We start from the raw sequence: 7,536 nt of genomic DNA on the forward strand, positions 1-7,536 counted from the left end.
TATATATTGGGATACTACGCAAGTATACATATCATTATTAAGTAATATATAACTTTTTGATTAAGTCCCAAAAATCAAACTCACAGGGAGTGTTCACAATATGCACTTCTTAATAACATACTTTCTATTTCAAAAAGACAATTACTTAAACTATAGATATTTTTACAGTAATTAAAATTCAATTCTTTTAGGTATTTTTGATATTTTGACAAAACAGAAACAACTTCTAAATATAACTTGAGTTTATGTAAAAGAAAAGCATTGAATATGAAATATCTTTCTCTTTATCTTAAATCAATAATAAGTGTAGGAATTCTGTTGTGGAAGTATTCAAATTGTGTTTTGCCAAATAGGATCAATATTATTCTTTACCCTTACTAGAGATGCTACAAAGAACATTGGCTAATTTAAAGTTTGAATAGTTCTGAAGACCAGCTAGGCACATCTCTCACTCCAGAGTTCCCTTGATTCCCTTCACCTGGGAGCTAACATCAAGTATCAAAACATAAAGCAGTACAACAAGTTGGGGGCTTTAATCTATCAATCTAAAGTTCTCTAACTCTACACCCTTCAAAGATTAGTTTACTATTTATTTGCACTCAATCATATGAACTATATTTTCATTCATACAACCTCATGTGATTCTTTCCAATTATTGACTGAGTCAATACCAGCCCGGTTTTTACATGTTCTCACAACAAATTTTAACATCTAGATTGGCCAAATCAAGATGTAAATGAGGAATTAAATCATCACAACTTCTTCCAACATTAAAGATTAATATTTTTCACAACTTCCATCCAACACTTTAATTACATATCATTTTAAGAGAAAGATAAAGAAAATTACTAAGAATTCATTAAGAAAATAAAACCACACTTTAGTTTAAAAGCAGTAATCATTATCAAACCAACAAGCAGTCTTGATTAAAACCAAATGTAGTTTACATTAAAAGATAAAAACTTATCTCAAGTCCCCCACCAAACTCTTGAAGTTCCTTTGAATCTCTTCTCTTTTACAACACTCCTAATTCTCATAATAAAACTAAAAAAATAAAAAGGATAAAGTAAATTTGTGGTGCCTGAAACATCTCTCCAAAAGTTCCTCCACGAACTATTTCCTCAGGACTCTCCCATTTTTCTCTCAATTTCCTTCTTTTATAATTTTCCAAGAGGTGACTTGGTACCTCTTCAAAATGTGTCCTGATTCGATGTATTTTGTAAAGGATGTTTCATTTCACAAGTCTTTTAACCATATTTTCGTTTCTAGTGGATATAATCACCCTCTTTAGCCAATAGATGCCTCAAATGTCCCTTCAAAATTCAGCAAAATGAATTAACTTGTCAAATAACTGTCTCTAGCGCTTAGGCACGGTCTTCTCTGTTTCACCGGCGCTTAAGCGCTGGATCTGGCACTTAGGCGTCATAACACTTTTGCACAATTTTTTCATTTTGCTCCAAATTTGATCATTTTTCACTCATTTAGCATTTTTCACCTTTTTACGTGTACCTGAAAGAAAAACACACATATATTTTCCATTAAAGCACAATATCTCAAAAATAGGTATAAAAATGTGTCTAAGAATGCTATATATTTTAGGTGTATCAGTGGTTAGCTTTAGTTAATGTAATCTCTATCTCAAGATATTTCAATTCAAAGTTCAAATGGGGAGTTGGGGTGGTTATGGGCCAAAAATTTCTCTTCACTCAGTTGGCTCAAACAAATAAGGAGAGCACACTGGTGAAGTTGGTTTTGGTCGAGCAACACCCTATCTCAAGAAAATTGAAGTCAAATTATAGGTCTCACCATAAGAGATAAAATTTTGATGGATTTTAGATGAAAGTTTTTAATGAGTTTTAATTAAATAAATTCAATATTTTAGCTAAATTTTACTTTATTTTAAGTTTGATGTTGATTTAGGCTCAATTTTAGGTGTTCTATTGATTATAATTATGAGTATCATTATACTTATCCTAATTATCATCCAATTATTGTCCAAATTATCATGGCCTTGATGGTCCCCAGAAAAGGTTCATTTTGAGCACGAAAGGGCTCATTTGAAAGGTTTTGACGATCCAAACGCACTCGTACAATTCATTTTGAAAAATAATGCTCGGATGAAAAATAATTATGCATGTGTAATTATTTTGCATAAAAATGTGAAGTAAAAAGTTTTAGATAAAATTATGTTCAATCTTCCCTAAAAATGTTTGTGTATTTCATATATAATAACAAGCATCATGCATCTTTTAGAATGAAATTCCAAGCTCTATGATGATATGTAGAAAAAAAAATGATACTTTTGGGATTTCAATTTTTGAAGTTGGTTACTTTTAATTTTATTTTATTTTTGTTTATTTTAAAATTTTTATTTATTTGGATACCAAATTAAGATTTTAATTAAGTTTGGCTCAAATTTTAGTTTAATTAGGTTCAAATTTTGGCTTATTCAGAACCAATGTAGTCATCTAGTAACACTAACAAAGGATTTTTGGTCAAGATGTGATTCGATATAAGCCAGGAAGGGTTGAAAAAAATGTGTGGTCAACAAACGAACCTCATTCATATGTTGTAGGTTATTCACAGTATGACACACATATTAACGTTGACCGATGCAACTAAACAAGTTCAGAGAATTATCACTACTCATAATTTGAAATTTTAATTTATGAATTGGAATTGGAACTTTAATTTGAAGTTCAAGATTTGTGAGCTTTAGAGTTCTCTATAAATATTATCCATTAAAGACTCATGTTCGGGATCTAGGCAAATGTTACCTAAAGATTTTAATTTAGGATTTTAGTAAAAGAAGCCATCAGGGAACTTACAGCTGACCTAAAAGACAACCAAAGCAATCCAAGCATGTTGCAGTGAAACAAAAATTCTAAAGACTGACGAGATTCTGAAAAACCTAAAGATGTGTTGTTAAGCTTCATGTCATAAAGGATATGAGTCTAATAACAGTGCAGTTAAACTTTTTGTTCTATAGATTAAAAAGTTTGAATTACCTCAGGGTGGCTTTGTTACTTTTTGTGTATTTAACGGGAAAATTCTAAGAATGGTGTAGTTAAGTTTCATGTCTTATAGATTGAAATGTTTGAATTGCCTCAAGATAGTGTTGTTGTGCTTTATGTCTATAAGGCAAAAAAATTAAGGATGGTGTAGTTAAGCTTTGTGTCTTATAGATTGGAAAGCCTTGAATGCTTAAAGATGGTGTCTTTAAGGTGAAAAATCTATGGACGGTTTAGTTAAGCTTCATGCTCTTTAGATTGGAAAGTTTTGAAAGGCTAAAGACGGTGTTGTTATGCTTCATGTTTTTAAGATAAAAAGTCTAAGGAAGATGTAGTTATGTTGTGTGTTCTATAGATAGGATAATTTTGAAAGCCTAAATATGATGTTGTTATGCTTCATTTCCTTAAGGCGAAAAATCTAAGGAGAGTGTAGTTAAGCTTCATGTTTTATAGATTGTAAAGTTTGAATTTGTGTTCAAGTTTATAAGTTTAGGGTGCTTAATGACCACAGTAAGATAGGACCCATGATACTTCATGTATATCTTAGATTTACTAGGCAATGTATTGTCTTATTAAGCAATTTTGGCACAATAAAACTAATGAACCCTAAATATATCATATTCTTGAAGAAGAGGTTGGTTTAAGTTTTCCCACTCCTTAGGCAGTTGATGAGTTTTCCCACTCCTTAAGCAGTTGGTGAGTTTTCCCACTGGTTTAAGTTTTTCCACTTCTAGGATAGTTGATGAGTTTTCTCACTCTTAAATAATTTGATGAGTTTTTTGTCTCCTTAGGAGAATTGATGAGTTTTTCCACTCCTAAGATAGTTGATTAGTTTTTAGTTGTATCAGGTCGAGGAAACCTTAAGGGATATTACACATTTTCTAAGAAAAATGTAGGGAAACTTTGTGTCCTAAGGACTGAAATTTTTTTTGGCTTCTGGTTCATGGGAACACATTAGGATAGAAAGCATAGGGATTTACATCCAACTAAAGAGGTGAACAGGGTGACTAGATCAATATAGAAAACATGTGAATTCACATCTAACCTGAAAGTTAATTGAAGGGAAATTCAATTCAAGGAGAAGTTATGCCAGATCCAAAGAAGATTTGATTTTAGTATACTATAACACGTTAGGATAAAAAGCACAGAGAGGTGAACATGTTGATTTGATCAAGATAGAAAATACAGACTCAAATCTAACCTGAGAGCTAATAAAAAAGAAAAGCAACATGAGGGGAAGTTACACCGGGCCCAAAGAAGATTTCATTTATTTTACCATAGTATTTTAAAATGGAAAACACAGGGAATCACATCTAATCAAATTGGTGAATAGTTTCATTAAAGCATGGTGGAAAACATAAGAAATCACATATAGGTAGAGAGATAATCAAATGAAAAGACAATCTAATGGGAAGTTATGCCAGACCCAAAGAATATTTCTACTATTAAATGTCGTCTAACATTACACCACATAACATGCCAATCTAAGGGTTACAAGGGCCCAAAAAAAGCCACAGTGAGGTGAAATGTCTCTTTTTGACGTGCAACCCTAGTTCTTAATCCAAAACGGTGGATTATACATTACCACTGATGAAAAAGGTTACCAAGCGCCCACCAGACTAGTAAGTAGTTCCTAAATGAAATCTCTCCAGGGGGGTAGATGTGAGATTCCAATCTGAATATTGGTATTTGGATGAGTGAGAGGGCATTCTCTGCAAGGGATACTAAGATGCAACCTCACAGAGACTTTGACCATGGAAATGAGCCTGCTAGGAAGAGATGCACTGGTCGAGCACTCAAACTTTGATGAACACCAGAAGATTTGTAAAGAGGGGAATGTACACTGACTTGAAAGAGGTTCCAAATATATGTTTGACGTCTTTGAGGGGCCATGGATACTTTGATTAGATTGTGACGATAATCTGATTGTTGTGAGTATCATATCAAAGCCACCTCTTCCTCTTCTGTGTGATCATCCTTTTTCTCATTCTTACTGGTGATTGCTGAGATCTTACTACCTTTCCCTCTCCTGCACCAGGATTCTATTTACTGTGTTTTGATCTATTGACGATGATTTAGCCAAGTGCTTTTGATTTCGAATTTTGCTTGAAAATTTTAATATATCTTTTTTATCGAGTTTCAGTTTTTGATTTCATTTAATGTTACAGACCTAGTTTTATTTTAAGAGTTTCAAATTTGGTTAATTTCAATCTAGGAGAAAGAGAGTTGATGTTTGAGGTTTAGAAGTTTAATTGCGTTCAATTTTATTCAACTTTGATTTTAAATTTAAAAATTTTAGAGATTGAGTGATTATCAGTCTCTCGATGCTTCTTATTTTAGAGAATTTAAGAAGAAATTTCTTTTGAAGGGAACAAAGTTAAAGAAAGGATTTTAGACACGAGGAATTTGATAAAAGAGAGTCCTAAAGCTTACTAATTAAACAAGGCTTAAATGAAAACTTAAAAGACCCTGGATTTAAGGAAATTGGATGGACCCAACCCATAATTTGGTGGACGAAAGTCTAATAATATGGGTAATCTTAGCTGTGAGGGGTACAAACACATTATCAATGAAGAATAATATAATTCAATACTATAGATGGAGAGTTGAACCATCTTTAATGGAGTTGTTAGAAAAATTTTGGTGGAGAATTTTTCTTATGATATTGATATGTCCACTACAGATCTTGAAAGATTTCTATTTAAATGATTAAAAGTTTCATTCGAAAAATAATTTATTATCTTGAGAGATATAAATATTACCTTAAAATGTATATCATTTTGATGAAAAAATTGCGAGCTCTTGAGAAAACTCTTGATTAAATAAAATTGTTTATATCATGCAGGATTTCAGGGATGGTATTTTCAATTGAAAAGATTCAAGATTTAAAGAGATTTCTAAATACTAATCAAATTTTAAATAAAACAATAAAAAAATTGCTTTGATTATAAATGACTTATGATTATTTTTATCAGCAAACAGAAGTGTTCTCCACTTATAAATATTTGAACCTTAGTTTCAGGGGTTTTTTTAGCTAATATATTTTGAGTGTATGAGAAAAAAATTAACATAAGTGAAATATGTTTGAAATACTAGAGAGTTTTTTATTTTGGGGGTTGTTTGGAGCAGCTTATTGGCGCGGGCAGCGTTTTGAAAACACTGTCGTCTTATTTGGTAAGTGCGTTTGAGAAGATTATTGTGAAAAGTGATTTTTTATTCCTTAATAGATGGGGCCGCATGTCGACCCCTCGGCCCGCGTCTTGGATTTGCGTTCAACAAATTAATACCTCTTGTGCCCTTCTGCTGCCTGCGCCGTCTGAAGGGGATGGGAGGAAAGGAAATGTTGCTGAATGAAGGGGATTCGGGCCAGATACCAGTATCGAGGACGCTGATTACAACGAAGAAAGACGCGGCATCAATGGCGTGGAATGGGGATGAAGGGGAAGAGAAAGAGAGGCCGAGAAAGAGAGGGGTGCGTGTGGTGCGGAGGCGAAGGAAGGGATCGGGGTGGAGATGGAGAACAGCAAGGGAGCAGCGAAAAATGCGAAGGTGGTGAGGGAGGAGAGAGGTAGCGGCGAAGGCGTTGACTGTGTCAGAGCAGGAGCAGAGAAGGCGGCGTGAAGGGTTAATGGAGCGGGAAGCGAGGTGGGATGAGTACCAATAGTGGTCAGCTGGGTGGACTGACGGTTTGTAATCAGGATTCCTGTAGATTTGTTGCTCGAGATCCAATTTATCATAATGAGTGGCAGAGCGGTAATTTATCCTGGAAAAAAAATATTTACATCCATACCACCCAATTCTGATGCATTTACATATTTAAAATTAATATTTAAATTTTTGCATAAATATCACCTTACTTATGCTTGAGGAGATACATAAATGATTAAAATGATGAATTTTGTGATATTATATGAAAGATTTGAGTGTTATAAATGTAATATTTAATGTTTAGGTGTTAGACATAAAAGTTGGTGGCATATGTAAATGTAATAAAATTAATATTATCGTATTTTTAATTGTAATTTTAATTTTTTTTCTTTTTTTTTATCAATCTTGATCCCATTGTTAAGTGATGACTGTTCATCTTCTGTTTTTACTGTTATGTACTAATTTTTTACTTCTACCGTATCGAATAAATTGGCAAGACAGTTCTGTTACAAATAACATTACTTTGACAGGGACAAAATGATCATTTATCCACAAACAACTGCAAATCAGTTGTTTTGAAACAACTACCCCAAACAAACCTTTAATTTCGGAAGAAATATTTGCATACCGTACTCCATTAACCCTATAATACCCACATGTTAACCTATGAATAACATTGAAATAGAACCCACAAATATTATTGAAAAGTTAATGAACTTACGTGTTATTAAAATTAATACCTCAATAACATCAAAATAATCCTTTAATAATCGCGATTATGTATTGTTATGCAAATATTTATTAGGTGCCGATAACCCGTGCTGATAATGCGGGCAGTTTCTCAGTGGTCTCGTTTTATACTCAGTCAGGTTCAGCA

This window comes from Phalaenopsis equestris, unplaced genomic scaffold (genome assembly GCF_001263595.1).
Source record: "Phalaenopsis equestris unplaced genomic scaffold, ASM126359v1 Scaffold199182, whole genome shotgun sequence".
NCBI classification, from domain to species: Eukaryota; Viridiplantae; Streptophyta; class Magnoliopsida; order Asparagales; family Orchidaceae; genus Phalaenopsis; species Phalaenopsis equestris.